Genomic DNA, 16,872 nt, shown 5'->3' with positions numbered 1-16,872 from the left:
AAAGAAATTGTCAGGAATGGATTCGCAGCGAATTTCTGCGTTTCGTCATTGGCGGATTTTTCCGTGAAATGGAAAAATTTGAAAATTTGGTGCTGGGAAATTCGCCGCACGTCCAAAATATTGTTGCCTGCGTTGAAAGAATTACCGCAAGTGTCAAAAGCATTGTTGCACGTCAAAAAGAATTGTCTCGCTCATCAAAAGAATTATCACGCGTCAAATGTATTGTAGATCGTCAAAAGACTTGTCTTGTGCCAAAAAACGGTCTCTCTCATCAAAATAATTGTCTCTCACTTCAAAAAGAATTGTCTCTTGGGTCAAAAAGAATTGTCTCTTGGGTCAAAAAGAATTGTCTCTCGGGTCAAAAAGAATTGCCTTGCACCAAAAAGAATTGTCTCTTGCTTCAAAAAGAATTGTCTCTCATCAAAAGAATTGTCTCTTGGGTCAAAAAGAATTGTCTCTCATCAAAAGAATTGTCTCTTGCTTCAAAAAGAATTGTCTCTCATCAAAAGAATTGTCTCTTGGGTCAAAAAGAAGTGTCTTGCACCAAAAAGAATTGTCTCTCATCAAAAGAATTGTCTCTTGGGTCAAAAAGAATTGTCTCTCACCAAAAGAATTGTCTCTAATCAAAAGAATTGTTGTGCGTCAAATATTGTTGTGCGAAACGGGACAGATTCGTTCATCATTAGAGTTTTCTATATACATATCTGTGAGGGAATGGCGAGAAGTCTTTAGGTAAGATTGGAAGAAAGTATTGCGGCAACCGAATTTAAAATGTACTGTATATACTCGAGTATAAGCCTAGTTTTTCAGCACTCAAAATGTGCTGGAAAAAGTCCCCCTCGGCTTATACTCGAGTCGGGTGCCATGGGTCCCTCTAGACTAGCACCCTCTCTCCTTTGTGTGCAAATTAGGCCACCTGCAACCAGACCCTCCAGTGCCCTGGCCTAGGCTCCCACTAGCAATACTTATTTCCCCTTACATCCCTCCGGGACTGGGTCTGCTGCCAGTTTGCCAATGTGCAATGAGCGTGGGGTAGTACTCATATTGTTTTTGTTGACCCTCTTCTCCGCTTACAGAGCTAGTTTACTGTTTTTCATTGAAATAAATATTGAAAAACATATACCCCACTGATGCCTCAATTTATGTAATTTTATTGGTATTTATTTTGATTATTAAAACTTAGCAGTAGCTGCTGCATTTCCCACCCTAGGCTTATACTCGAGTCAATAAGTTTTTCCAGTTGTCTTAGGTAAAATTAGGTACCTCGGCTTATATTCGGATCGGCTTATACTCAAGTATATACGGTGTTTAAACAGGGAGAAGTGGGAGTCTGGGGGACCAGTTGGAAGTGCTATAAAGGGACGAGGCTGTGAATAAGCATAAGGGATTTACTTTAACGCAAAAGGAATAGAAGACTGCAACATGGTTTGACAGTAGTGCTGACTAGAGGGGGAATATAAAAGTCAAAGATCACCCCGAGGCATTTGGCTAAATGAGCAGGGTTATATACTTGCCTTTAAAATGACCTTACCTTCTGCAGAACCCCCAATGTCCTTTAAAGAACACTATTTATTAAATGAATTGGTGAGAAATGATTCATTATAACCAAACACAAAGCCGGCCAGATTACTCTTTTCATGTTCATAATAACACGTTTAGCGGATAAACAGTTCTATATTGGATTCAAATGCATATTTTTGCATTCAAGGCAGCTTTTCAAAAGCAACAAAGAACTGGTAATCTCTGTGGGTTAAGCATCAAAACACTTATCTTAATTACTGTTCCTAGAGCTGACAGCTTTCTTCCGCCTTCCTGTTAACTCAGAGCAAGAACTAGCTTGGCTTGGGGCAAGATACACTCAGCTCTGCTTTATATAAATTATAACCCAAAACCTCGTGTTTTATACTTAAACTGGTTTCTAATGATTTAATTTGCTTGTAGCAATATAAATATTTTGCTAATATAACAATCAGTTATTTTCTTTGTGCATCAACAATTATATGGTGTTATATAGGATATATAGATCCTATGTATATGCTGTTCAGTTTTGGTCTCCAGTGCTCAAACGGGACATTATTGAGTTAGAGAGGGTCCAGAGAAGGGCAACTAAGCTGGTAAAGGGTATGGGAAGTCTCAGTTATGGGGAAAGACTGGCCCAGTTGGGGCTGTTTACACTGGAGAAGAGGCGCTTAAGAGGTGACATGATAACTATGTATAAATATATAAGGGGATCATATAATAACCTCTCTAATGCTTTATTTACCAGTAGGTCCTTCCAACGGGCACGAGGGCACCCACTCCGTTTAGAAGAAGGGAGGTTACGTTAACAGTGAGAGCTGTGAAGTTGTGCAACTGAAAAGGTTCGGCTGTGTCCCTTACGTAGGATTGGAAAGGAATAGGAGCAAGGCAGTTCTGTCCTCACCTCCTGCCCCGGGGCAAGCATTAAGGCCAGGGCACCATTACAGCCTGTACCCTCCTGCATTTCCAAAATTGACCATCTGAATGATGCCTACGTGCCCCACCCACTCACCAATCATAATTACAGCACACAGGCAGCTCTATATTTATGTGGCAAACAAGTATCCCCTCTCAATTTCAGGCACAGAGTGCAAAACACATGGCATATTGCATTTATTGTTTTGTCTCATAGACAGAAAATGATCCCTTTATCTTCTTCATGAGGAAGACCTCCAATCTCATCTGGTCATCTGACTAAATCAAAATGACTTCAAGACTCACCTGTACATTCGACACACATAAAATTAACATGGATACTCTGTGCCAGTGATCCCCAACCAGTGGCTCACAAGCAACATGGTGCTCACCAACCCATTGGATGTTGCTCCCAGTGGCCTCAAAGCAGGTGCTTGTTTTTTAATTCAAGGCTTGAAGGCAAGTTTTGGTTGCATTAAACAACATCAAGCAGGTAGGGTCAGGAGTTGTTGTGGATTGTTTGGACTGTGCATTTCCCTGTTGAGCCACCAGAGACTTTTAGAAAAGACTGCAGCTAATAGTCCATTTAACAATACTCTCCATCTATTGTCTTCTCAGTCTCCATCTCTAATCTCGTTAAGGCCAGGTGTCAATAATCTTGTCATCAAGGTCCTATGACTTTCCTGCCAGCTATTGCTGGATAATTGGCCCATGTCCATGTTCTAGCAACTTGTGCCTGAGTTCCTGATTTGCCTCATTCCTGCTTGTTCCTCAGTCCGGTTAGTCCCTTGTTCTTGCTACACATTATTTTATTAGATCTCCTGGTTTTGACCCCTGGCCTGTTCCATGGACTTGTACTGCCTGCTGCCCACCAAGACCTATTGTTTGTTTATATGGCCTTGCTTCAGCTTGCAGCCTGCCCCCAACTTCTGGCTTGTTATACAGACCTATCTTCAGGTTGTATCCTCTATTCTACCACTCGGATTTGATTTTCATTTTTCTTCTGTTTCATTATTGTCATCTGTTCAAGTTCCTTATTAAACCAAGTTCTGGTTCTTCTACCCATACATCTAATCTAATATTGTCTTCTCAGTTGCCATCTCTAATCTAGGTAGGGCCAGGTGTCAATAATCTTGTCATCAAGGCCCTATATAAGCCAGTGCTTTCCTGCCAATGCTGGATCATTGGCCCATGTCCTAGCCACTTGTGCTTGAGTTCCTGATTCGCCCCATTCCTGCTTGTTCCTCAGTCCAGTTAATCCCTTGTTCCTGCTACACATTATTTTATTAGATCTCCTGGTTTTAACCCCTGGCCTGATTTGTACTTCCTGCTGCCCACCAAGACCTCTTGTTTGTTTATATGGCCTTGCTTAAGCTTGCAGCCTGCCCCCAACCTCTGGCTTGTTATATGGACTTATCTTCAGCCCGTGGGTCGGGACCCCTTTGGGGGTCGAACGACCCTTTCACAGGGGTCGCCTAAGACCATAGGAAAGCACATATTTCCGATGGTTTTAGGAATTATTTTATGGTTTGGGGTCACCACAACATGAGGAACTGTATTAAAGGGTTGCGGCATTAGGGAGGTTGAGATCCACTGCTCTATCACTTGGATTTGATTTTCATTTGTCTTCTGTTTCATCATTGTCATCTGTTCAAGTTTCATATTAAACCAAGTTCTGGGTTCTGGTTCTTCTACCCACACATGGAAACATCACGTTACAAAGGACTTAGGCTCTTACCTGCCAGCCACTGTGACCCAGCCAGTGACAATGCACTACCAATAGCCAATCACAGCCCATATTTGGTACCCCCAGGACCTATCTGCATGCTTGTGTTGCTCTCTAAAACGTATTACATTTGAATGTGGCTCAGGGGTATAAAAGGTTGGAGACCCCTGCTCTATGGCATATTACCAGCCATCCTGCACTTTGCTCTGGGATAGCATTCAGCCATAATGTGGGGTGGGATTCCAACAAATGAATCTCACATCTAATCTCACTAGTCTGGGAAGTGTCACAGTCAGTTAAAAAGAGGGAATGATTTTCAAATCCATTTGAAAACTTATGACAAATGAAGTAAATTAGAGCAGATGTGAATTATTCAGCAAAGGCTCAGAGCACTTTATTCATCATTCCCCAGAAAATCCATTTATTTGGCTTATTTCACTGAATGCCATAAAGGAGCCAATACGAATAAACTTGTTTTTGCTTTCTACTAGGTATTTGTGTGTTCTCTTCTACTTATTTCTAATATAGATGCCAAGCAGGGCACATCTGGGTTGACTGGCATGTTCCTATTGTATCCGTGTTGCTTTATGAAACATTAATCAAAGCTTTAACTGGACCAGCAAGTAAATAGACAGCAAGGAGAAAATGGAGAGATGTGAACAGCAAAATCCGTTACTTCTTCTACAAAGCTAGTTGTTCTATAAGCTGTATTGTCAGTATATATATTCATATCCCACCTTCCCGAGCTGCAGCCTACAAGCTAAATATATAATGTTACAGATGATCTATGAGTATGTCAAGGTGAATGTAAGGCTGAACTGCAGCTTCCCAAACAGATGCATGTTTTATATGGACCCTTGGCTGGCTGCTTTTTATTTATGCTGTAATAATGATCAAATAAATCTTACCAAGCTTTTACTTGATCCAGAGGAAGGTGAAAAAAAAACTGTAGCTGTCCTAAATTTGCCTTATGTCGAGCCAAACCACTTTCATTTAGACTTGCAGGGGTTAAACTAGAGTTTATTCTATAAACATTCTGCCAGAGCCAGAAAACACATACCTAACAGGATTCTCTTCACTAGGATCTGGGACTTCCCATGTGTAAAGGGGTTATAACCCCTATCTAAGCCCTGGCCACGAAGAAGGGCCATGCCACGTAGGAATGTGAAAGCCCACTTATGGGGTGACTTAGAGTTTACATGAGGACCCCCCATACGTGACATTATAAAATATAGACAAACACAGTTATTACCCTAAGACCCATTTAATTTAATGTGGCTGGTCAAACGAGTCCAAGCAGGACTGGCTTTGTGTACTCAGTTTGTCTGTTAGGAATATCTGGGCAGGTCACACCTCAATGATGTATGGAACTGCTTGGAAAAATCATAACCAATGAATTTAATATCATTATGGGCGTTATATTATGGGTCCAGTCCTTACGCATAATAAAAACTCACTGTGAGTTGGATTTACTTTGAAGGATCCATTTCAATTGGAAGTTCATCTAGTTGGTTTCGCCTTGAATCCAGGAGCTGAAGGACTTGGTACACAATTGGTGGAAAGGGAATCATTTAACCATGAAATAAACCCAATAGGGCTGTTCTGCCCCCAATAAGGGGTAATTATATCTTAGTTGGGATCAAGTACAGGTACTGTTTTATTATTACAGAGAAAAGGGAATCATTTAACCATTAAATAAACCCAATAGGGCTGTTCTGCCCCAATAAGGGGTAATTATATCTTAGTTGGGATCAAGTACAGGTACTGTTTTATTATTACAGAGAAAAGGGAATAATTTAACCATTAAATAAACCCAATAGGGCTGTTCTGCCCCCAATAAGGGGTAATTATATCTTAGTTGGGATCAAGTACAGGTACTGTTTTATTATTACAGAGAAAAGGGAATCATTTAACCATTAAATAAACCCAATAGGGCTGTTCTGCCCCAATAAGGGGTAATTATATCTTAGTTGGGATCAAGTACAGGTACTGTTTTATTATTACAGAGAAAAGGGAATCATTTAACCATGAAATAAACCCAATAGGGCTGTTCTGCCCCCAATAAGGGGTAATTATATCTTAGTTGGGATCAAGTACAGATACTGTTTTATTATTACAGAGATAAAGGATTTAAAAAAAAAATGAATTATTTGATTAAAATGGAAGAAGATAAAAATCCAGGTTTAACCAGTTCATTATATAGAAACTTGCATATAAATGTGTGTATGCTTTTACATTACAGAACCTAACAATAATAAAATGACAAATTACCACCAATCACATATCATTGCTGAAGGTGTCCTACACATACGCACAATAACATGGTGATTAAGATTCCTATAACTGCCGCCTTCATAGAGTTCTCCATATTTAGATAACATTATCGCTACAAATCATTCCAATAGACACTACGACTGCATAAACTAAATGCATATTTTAAAGAATTCTTGTAAAATCTAGGTCAGATATCTGAAATGCAGTTCAAATTCGCTTTGCCAAGATTGTTCTTTTACAGCGAGTTACAAACAACTGCAAAGATACATCAATTTGAATGTCTGTTATGCAAGTGCCAAGTTCTAATTAATCATCCGTTTTTACTAATTTCTTTTTCTATTTAAAGTAAAGTTTCAGCAGAAAAACTTGGATGTGCTAAGAACTAAAGGATAATTAATGCTACAGTTTAGACAATTGATCGGGTAATAATTATACCCAATAAGATTCTGAATTAGTGATGAGTGACTTTTTTCGCCAGGCATGGATTCGCAGCGAATTTCCTCATTTTACCAATGGCGAAACATCACCGAAAATTTGCAGCAGAAAAATTAGTCACGTGTCGAATTGGGTGTGGTTGCGTCGAAATAGGCGCGGTCGCATCTTCCTCTGACCTTCACGCACTCCCTTTTCACATTCACCCACTCCATGTATATTCAACATTGTCAGGGCCCGACAGTCCTTACTGAGGTTGAGGTCAGAACCAAGGAAGAAGCTGATTTCAGAAAGTTCAATGCATGGTATCCAAGGGCTTAAACAAGTCTCTAGTCAAATTAAGGCAACAGTTTGTGGCAGGTGGCTATCAGTGTAGTTGAGAAGCAGAGCAGAGAACCAGGTTCAGTAAAGATGAGAGTAGATGTAGGTTCAGTAGAGATGAGAGTAGATGTAGGTTCAGTAGAGATGAGAGTAGATGTAGGTTCAGTAAAGATGAGAGTAGATGTAGGTTCAGTAGAGATAAGAGTAGATGTAGGTTCAGTAGAGATGAGAGTAGATGTAGGGTCAGTAAAGATGAGAGTAGATGTAGGTTCAGTAAAGATGAGAGTAGATGTAGGTTCAGTAGAGATGAGAGTAGATGTAGGTTCAGTAGAGATGAGAGTAGATGTAGGTTCAGTAGAGATGAGAGTAGATGTAGGTTCAGTAGAGATGAGAGTAGATGTAGGTTCAGTAAAGATGAGAGCAGATGTAGGTTCAGTAGAGATGAGAGTAGATGTAGGTTCAGTAGAGATGAGAGTAGATGTAGGTTCAGTAGAGATGAGAGTAGATGTAGGTTATGTAGGTATGAGAGTAGATGTAGGTTATGTAGGTATGAGAGTAGATGTAGGTTATGTAGGTATGAGAGTAGATGTAGGTTCAGTAGAGATGAGAGTAGATGTAGGTTCAGTAGAGATGAGAGTAGATGTAGGTTCAGTAGAGATGAGAGCAGATGTAGGTTCAGTAGAGATGAGAGTAGATGTAGGTTCAGTAGAGATGAGAGTAGATGTAGGTTATGTAGGTATGAGAGTAGATGTAGGTTCAGTAGAGATGAGAGTAGATGTAGGTTCAGTAGAGATGAGAGCAGATGTAGGTTCAGTAGAGATGAGAGTAGATGTAGGTTCAGTAGAGATGAGAGTAGATGTAGGTTCAGTAGAGATGAGAGTAGATGTAGGTTCAGTAGAGATGAGAGCAGATGTAGGTTCAGTAGAGATGAGAGCAGATGTAGGTTCAGTAGAGATGAGAGCAGATGTAGGTTCAGTAGAGATGAGAGTAGATGTAGGTTCAGTAGAGATGAGAGTAGATGTAGGTTCAGTAGAGATGAGAGTAGATGTAGGGTCAGTAGAGATGAGAGCAGATGTAGGTTCAGTAGAGATGAGAGTAGATGTAGGTTCAGTAGAGATGAGAGTAGATGTAGGTTATGTAGGTATGAGAGTAGATGTAGGTTATGTAGGTATGAGAGTAGATGTAGGTTCAGTAGAGATGAGAGTAGATGTTGCTGTGAATCCATGCCTGGTGAAAAAATTTGCTCATCACTAGTCAAGCCCTTTAGTGTTGTAGTCCTTGGATTTAAAGCAGAAGGAAATTTGCAATCAATGGGGGGTAACAAAATTTTCCTCACTCCCCAGTGATTGTAATCACTTACCTAAAACCCCCATCCAGTGCTCCTGTTAGGGGAAAACTGCTCTAGTCTGGGCATACTGTACGCGAGCAAATGTTCCTTTTCCTCCTCTGGTCTTTGTGCCACATGCACACAAAAATCTGAAATTTTTACAAAAAAGGCGTTTTTTTAGCCCAGGATTGCTGTGAAAGGAGAAGGAAGGGGATTGCTCGTCTGCATTTACCCTTGTACGCTTGTTGTGATGAGGGAAATTCTTCATCAGTAATGGATTCTCTGCGAAATTCCACATTTTGCCATTGGTGAATTTTCACTGAATACAAAATTCTCTGAGTGAGGGAAAAGGCGTCAAAGAAATCATGGTTCCATCAAAAAGTCACAGTCACATCAAAAGGAATTGTTGCGTCCAAAAAGTGGTGCTATAGCAGCAATTCGCAAATTTTCCCCAATTTCGCAAATTTTCTGCCATTTTACAAATTTCAGCAGTTTTGTGAATTTTTTGGTGAAGCAAAATGGGACAGATTTGCTTATTGCTACCAGCCTGAACACAGCACCCCTCTACATATCAGGCATCAAACTGTTCAGTAGGAGTAAATACCAAAATGGCTTCATGTTAAGGAGGATGAAACCAGAAAGTGTCAGTGGATGTGGTTTATAATTGTGGGAGGAGTTTGTTTTTGGTTTGAACACAGCACCCCTCTACATATCAGGCATCAAACTGTTCAGTAGGAGTAAATACCAAAATGGCTGCATGTTAAGGAGGGTGAAACCAGAAAGTGTCAGTGGATGTGCTTTATAATTGTGGGAGGAGTTTGTTTTTTGGTTTGAACACAGCATCCCTCTACTTTTTTTTGCTCCAGTTCAAGAACTGGACATACTACTCAACACAAAATGACAGTGATAAAAAAGTATTTCCTTGCTTGATTTGTATTCACTAGTGATGAGCGAAAAATTCGCGAAACGGTGGAAATGTCGTAAAAAAATTGTCGCTCGCAACTATTTTTTTGTCGCCCATGGCTATTTTTTTGCCGCCTGCGGCTATTCTTTTGTCGCCCGTGGCTATTCTTTTGTCCCACGGCTATTCTTTTGTCGCCCACGACTATTCTTTTGTCACGCAGCTATTCTTTTGTCGCCCGTGGCTCTTCTTTTGTCGCCCCCGGGCTATTCTTTTGTTGCGTGGCTAGTCTTTTGTCGCCCGTGGCTATTCTTTTGTCGCGCAGCTATTTTTTTGACATGGGCGACAATTTTTGGATGCTCGTCGAATTTTTCCGCGGCAAATTTTTTCATCCATTTCGCGAAACAATCTGCCAATGGCGAAACGTGGAAATTCGACGCAAACCCATGCCTGGCGAAACATTTCGCCCATCACTAGTATTCACATGTCTTCAACCAGCCTGGCAAGCAGTGCCCCTACAGCATTCAGCAATATCTTGCAGCTATGTATGGGAATGCTACACCTCTCCTAATCCATCTGAACAGGCAATTATCATTTCCATTTCTGTATTTGTCACACATTTGTCGGCGCCTCCGATGGAGCTGTTGTCCTGTGCATCGTGTGTGCGAACGGGAGACGCTTCGCAGCTCGGAATTAAAAGCTTAATGAAATTTCTTCATTACCGCTATGAAAAGGTCACCATTGATTACACGGCGAACGCCGCGTCCTGGAATAAGTGAAAATGCCGTGTAGGAAATGTAGTCGACCGGAATATTTTTTTTCTCTTGCTACTCTGTTACTTAAGTTGGTTCCTATGTTCGGTTAATGACAAATGTGTTTTCATATATATTTCACTAAGGCAATTAAATTACCTATGCACAGGCATAAGGGTCACCGCGAGACTGTTAATAACATAGGAATGATCTATAACCCAGCATCATTAAAATTCATACATCATAACGCAGATCCTTTTGCTAGCGGCAACGTGCCAATTAAATCAGTAACTTGCTTTAACCCCTTCCCTGTACATCCAGCAATTTGCTCTGATATTAATAATAATAATAATGGTCTGGCCAATCCGGCGCTGCAGCTAAATGCATTGCTGTACCCTAATGACAGTATGTGGGGAATTGCCAATGCACCCCTTCCAAATATTACTATTACTATTATTAACATTTATTTATAAAGCACCAACATATCCCGCAGCGCTGTACAATAAGTGGGTTCCATACATTGGGCATACAGAGTAACATATAAAGCAATCAGTAACCGATACAAGAGGTGAAGAGAGATAGATAGATAGATAGATACATATCAGATAGATAGATAGATAGATAGATAGATAGATAGATGATAGATGATAGATAAATAGACAGACAGACAGACAGACAGACAGACAGACAGACAGACAGATAGATAGATAGATAGATAGATAGATATAGATAGATAGATAGATAGATAGATACATACCAGATAGATAGATAGATAGATAGATAGATAGTGGGAGAGATAATGGGATAAATAGATAGATAATGGATAGATAGATAGATAGATAGATAGATAATGGAAAGATTATTATTATTAACATTTATTTATAAAGCGCCAACATATCCCGCAGCGCTGTACAATAAGTGGGTTCCATACATTGGGCATACAGAGTAACATATAAAGCAACCAATAACTGATACAGGAGGGGAAGAGAGATAGATAGATAATAGATAGATAGATAGATAGATAATAGATAGATAGATAGATAGATAATGGAAAGATTATTATTATTAACATTTATTTATAAAGCGCCAACATATCCCGCAGCGCTGTACAATAAGTGGGTTCCATACATTGGGCATACAGAGTAACATATAAAGCAATCAATAACCGATACAGGAGGGGAAGGGAGCCCTGCCCAAAAGAGCTTACACTCTACAAGGAGTAACATATAAAGCAATCAGTAACCGATACAGGAGGGGAAGGGAGCCCTGCCCAAAAGAACTTACACTCTACAATTAACAATAGTATTATATTACAAAATGTATTATAAAATATTCCAGAAGAACATTTGTTATTTTATGTTGCAAAATGCAATGATTTTATTGGGTCACACAGTTCCATTGACCGTTTAAAGGGTTCATGGTACAACACACCCTCTGTGCATAAAATGTTGTGCTCCATTATTACAATTCTGTTGTTTTTAAAAGAAGAAGGAAAGGCATTTTATGGCCAATAGATTTGCCACAATAGTTCAAGTTAGAATGCTATTTTTATTCTGCAGAAAGCTTTACCCTACCTGAGTAACAGCCCTAGAAGCTCCCTCTATTTGCTTAAGATAGCAGCTGCCATTTTAGCTCGGTCTCAGTAGCTTCTGTGCTGCAGCTCTGGCTGCTGGTAGCTCAGATTACCCAGAGTTGGGAAGGGGAGTGAAATCTGATTGGAGGGGAAGCAAACTCTGATGGGAGGGGCAGAGAGAGAAGAGAGCTGAGAAGACTCGTGCCCTGAAGGATTTTTCTGAGAGCAGGAAATCTGACACAGAAGAACATGTGACACAAAAAAAGACAAGAAATCCTGTGTTTCTTTTGATAGAGGACTCAGTGCAGCGTTTCTGTGAGTGCTTATGGCTGTTTTTATCTTTTCTTCTCCTTTAGGTATTTCATGGCAATGTGCCCATTTGCACTTTATACACTGCCCAAGGGGTTGTGGACCGAACCCCGAATCCTTTTGCGAAAGATTCAGCCAAATACTGAATCGAATGCAAGAGAACCACGCACAAAGAATGTGGTGAAAATTTTCAATGTCCGTGTTTATGTGACAAAAAGGATTTGGATTTGGTTCATTTACAGGCATGGATTTGCCCGAATCCTGCAGAAAAAGGCTGAATCTTGGCCAAATCCTAGATTTGGTGCATCCCTATTGAAAGATGAACAACCCTTTAACACTTGATTGGTAAATGACACACAAGTTATTGGGGGAGGACTACGTGCCGACCCACCCTCATGAATACAGAGCTGCTGAACACTGATAGAACTGTATTCACGGGGGCAACACAGGTTTGGAGCGAAGTCAGCCCTAAACCCCTGCATTATCTTATCCACAATGCATTTTGTGTTTGTCAGAGAGAAAACATTTTATATCTTTATTTTTCAGTATTTTATTTAATAGACAAGTATGGTAAAATGCATTAAAACACATCAGGTTCCAACAACATTTTATTGCAGATGCTTTTTAGTAGAGTGAAAATGTTGACCTACAATTTATTGGATAGAATGACATGGCTTTGACAGCAGCCACAATTTCACCGCTTGGTCAAAAGTAAGAAAAAAAAATAAAATAAAATAGCAAAAATATCATCGGATGACTCAAGGCTGGAATTTTAAATCCACTTAGGGCAAGTACAGAGTAACCTTTCCTGCGCGTAACATTTATAGTCTCATGATGGGTCTGACAATTTTATTTTGTGAGACGCTAAGTGACATACGCGGGATACGAGGGGAATTGAAGAAGCGAGAGAGGTTTGCTAAGAAACTTCTCAAACACGAGTGACTGAGACTGAGTAATTGAGAGTGATGCATTCTGGAAGCTGAGAAGGATACCTTGTTGTATATCATTTTTTGGAGTGTTTTTATTCTTCATCTTCTTATTTATTGGCCAATTCTGTTGTTACACGTACCTAAGTGCAGAAGCAAAGTTCAATTGTGCACAATTTTGCCATCACTGCGGACACAAACCGACGATTCTCTTGAAGCAACTGAAGCAAATAGAGAGCAAATTGCACCAAATATTTTTGAAGTCTGTCTGGTGTCATATCCATCAAGTGGGGCAATGCACCCTATGTTTTCTGTCCAAGTGTGCTTTGTCTATTGCTACAGGGTGCTGAGGGAACCCTAGAGCTACCGGTTGGTATGGAGGTGGCAGTAGCTCCAAGGTTCTCCTGTAGATCAGTAGAAGCTGATTTGGAAGGGAGGCAGGAAGGACTGAGCAGCACCCTGCTCAACTATACCAAACTGTAAAGAGCACTTAGGGTGACATTTACTAATGCCCAGGATATTTTTCTCTCGATTTATATGGAAATACGATTTATTACGACAAATCTGAAAGCAAAAATTGCACCATCTAAAACCTGTCAAGATCATGTAGTAGTCAATGGAAGATCATAAGCAAAAAACAAAAAGAACTCCAAGCGCTCCAGATGTAAAGGTTCGCTAAAAACAGGTCTTTATTATTCCATTTAAAATCAGAATCCCTAACGCGTTTCGTGCACGTGCGCACTTAATCATGATTAGCGAACCTTTTCGTCCGGAGCGCTTGGAGTTCTTTTCGTTTTTTGCTTATGATTACTCCCTTCAGCTGCGGGTTTGGGCCCCGAGCACCCGGACCATCTGTGGACTTTGGTGAGCTAGTTGACTTCAATTTGATACCATCACATCCTTCTCTGCCTGTACTCCATTAGAGAGAGGTTCGGGGTTTATACACCCGAGCCTTAACATTTCACCGGGTATGAGTTGTTAATACTGTTTTATACAGAAGTTATGCTGTTCTATTTCAACGCTAGTTGTTATATTTATAATTATTATTACACATCTTTTGTGGGACTTTGGATTGTATTATAGTCAATGGAAGATGTCCCTTTTATAAGTAGAACATTTTTCTTTGCTTTGTGGTTTTAGAGGTTTTTGGGGTTTTTTCATACTTGCATTTGTACAACAATACAAAAATGTTGCGGTTTTCATGTTTTCTCCACTTTTTTTCAAATTCGGATCTTTTGATACATGACTGACATTTGTGGAAATGAGTTAAGTCATGGTTTCAAAAACTCTAAAACCCAAGTTGCCGATTGCACTTGTGGACATTATTGAGCCCCTTTATTGTTTTTCCCAGTACACTGGAACCTGCACAATAACACGCATTTTTTTCACGAAACTGCTGCCAAAATTTTGCCTCGTCGAAAAATCCACCAAATGAGGAAAAAGTTGACATCTCATCACTCATCAAAGTGTCAAAAAAAAGCAATGGGCCTGATTCGCTAAAGGGCGATAAAACGTGCGCTATTTTTATTGTGCGCTAAAATTTTTACCGCGGCTTCATTTTGGCAATTTTTCGCACGATTCACTATAAGCATACTCGCGCTTTTTTACGCGCGATATTGCATGCGTTATTTAACTCGCGAAGACTATTTCAATGCGGTATTTGTTGGTACATGTGCTAAATTACGCCCGCGAATAGTCGCCGCATATGAATGGTAACTTAGAAATAGTGTATAAAAATTGTCGCCACATATAAATGGTGTATATAAATATTAGCCACATATAAATGGTAGCATATGAATGGTAGCATATAAATAGTATCATATAAATAGTAGCCACTAGTGATGAGCAAATGTGTTCTGGTTTCTTTAGTGAAAAATTAGCAAATCTTTCGAAAGATCCACGAAACGGCAAAAATGTTGTGTGGGCAAAAAAATTGTTGCCCGTGACTATTATTTTTTGACGCTTGTATAAATTTTTGTATGTGCGGTGAATATTTGCGTGGCAAATTTTTTCATGCGTTTTGCCATTGGCGGATTGTTTTGCGAAACGCATGAAAAAATCCGCCGCAAAAAAATTCAACGCACGTCCAAAAATTTGCTGCGAATCCATGCCTGGCAAACCATTTCATCACTTGTAGCCAAATATAAATAGTCGCGCAAATGAACGCACGCCATGTTAGCCATACACGCCAATACTTGCAGAAAATTACTGTATTAAAAATGACCAATATCGCTGCAAACTGGCGATCGTATTCTTTTCAGCGCGGAAATTAACGCATGCGGTAAAACTAGTGCGAGAAATAACCCATGCGAAAATGGCGATTTTTCGCACGCGATAATACTATGGTGAATCGTGCGCAAATTATTTCGCGTTTTTTAACGCAAAAAAGCGTGCGCTAATTTTTATCGCACTTTAGTGAATCAGGCCCAATGTGCGTAAAAAAAAAAGTCAAGCGAAACGGGGCAGGTTCTCTTTCATTTTCGGTATTGGACGAATGTATATGTAGTATATGTAGGTAGTAATTTCGTTTAAACATTTTATTCCTTTCAATATGAAGTGATGTCTTTTGTCATCTAGGAACATCTCCTGGTTAGAGAAATGTTAAGGTAAAATGACCCCAATTAAAAGGAACTAAAAGAATAAGGGTACGGCATAGAGATTCCTTCTAAGTATATATAGGTTTACCTGTAGGTGCGCCCCTTTTATATATGACCGTGCCCTTTTTTTACTAGACCACGCCTTTTTTTGTGCGACAATTAATTTTCACGGCTGAAGTTTCACAAAACAATTGTCCAATGGCAAAATGCGGAATTTCACTGCAAATCCATGCCTGCCAAAAAAATCACTTATCACTAATCATATCCTCCATTTTCCAATGTCTTCAACATTAGCTAACCATTCAGAATATGAAGGAGGGGATACTGGTTCCATTTTTTTTTTGGTATCAATGATTTCCCAGCTTGCAATGGAGTTAGCGGGTCGGAGAAAGCTTTCTTTTTGGTGTCCATAGGTCCCATAGCATCTGGGTTCACTGTGAATCTCGTTCATTCTCAATAACCCAGGAACCTGGGGCCACACAAAGAGGATAGGTGCCAGGCATTGAGCCATATAGTAGGGTAGAAAAGGGTAAATAAACCCTTCTTCTGGTAATAATGAGTTGCACTCAAAAACATATTAAGAAAAGCATTCAAAACATCAATAAACCAGGAACCTGGGGCCACACAAAGAGTATAGGTGCCAGGCATTGAGCCATATAGTAGGGCAGGAAAGGGTAAATAAATCCTTCTTCAGGTTAGAAAGAGTTGCACTCAAAAACATATTAAGAAAAGCATTCAAAACCTCAATAACCCAGGAACCTGGGGCCACACAAAGAGGATAGGTGCCAGGCATTGAGCCATATAGTAGGGTAGAAAAGGGTAAATAAACCCTTCTTCTGGTAACAATGAGTTGCACTCAAAAACATATTAAGAAAAGCATTCAAAACATCAATAACCCAGGAACCTGGGGCCACACAAAGAGGATAGGTGCCAGGCATTGAGCCATAAAGTAGGGTAGGAAAGGGTAAATAAATCCTTCTTCAGGTTAGAAAGAGTTGCACTCAAAAACATATTAAGAAAAGCATTCAAAACATCAATAACCCAGGAACCTGGGGCCACACAAAGAGTATAGGTGCCAGGCATTGAGCCATATAGTAGGGTAGGAAAGGGTAAATAAATCCTTCTTCAGGTTAGAAAGAGTTGCACTCAAAAACATATTAAGAAAAGCATTCAAAACATCGATTATTCCAATAAATAACTCCCAGTTTCATTGTATTCAAATCCATGTTCTCGGTTTTTATGACCATTTCTATTTTACAGTAAAGTAACAGTATATATATATATATATCTTACACACCACA

The sequence above is a fragment of the Xenopus tropicalis genome, chromosome 1 (genome assembly GCF_000004195.4).
Source record: "Xenopus tropicalis strain Nigerian chromosome 1, UCB_Xtro_10.0, whole genome shotgun sequence".
NCBI lineage: Eukaryota > Metazoa > Chordata > Amphibia > Anura > Pipidae > Xenopus > Xenopus tropicalis.
The sequence above is the reverse complement of the archived record's forward strand: the minus strand, read 5'-3'. Positions refer to the sequence as shown.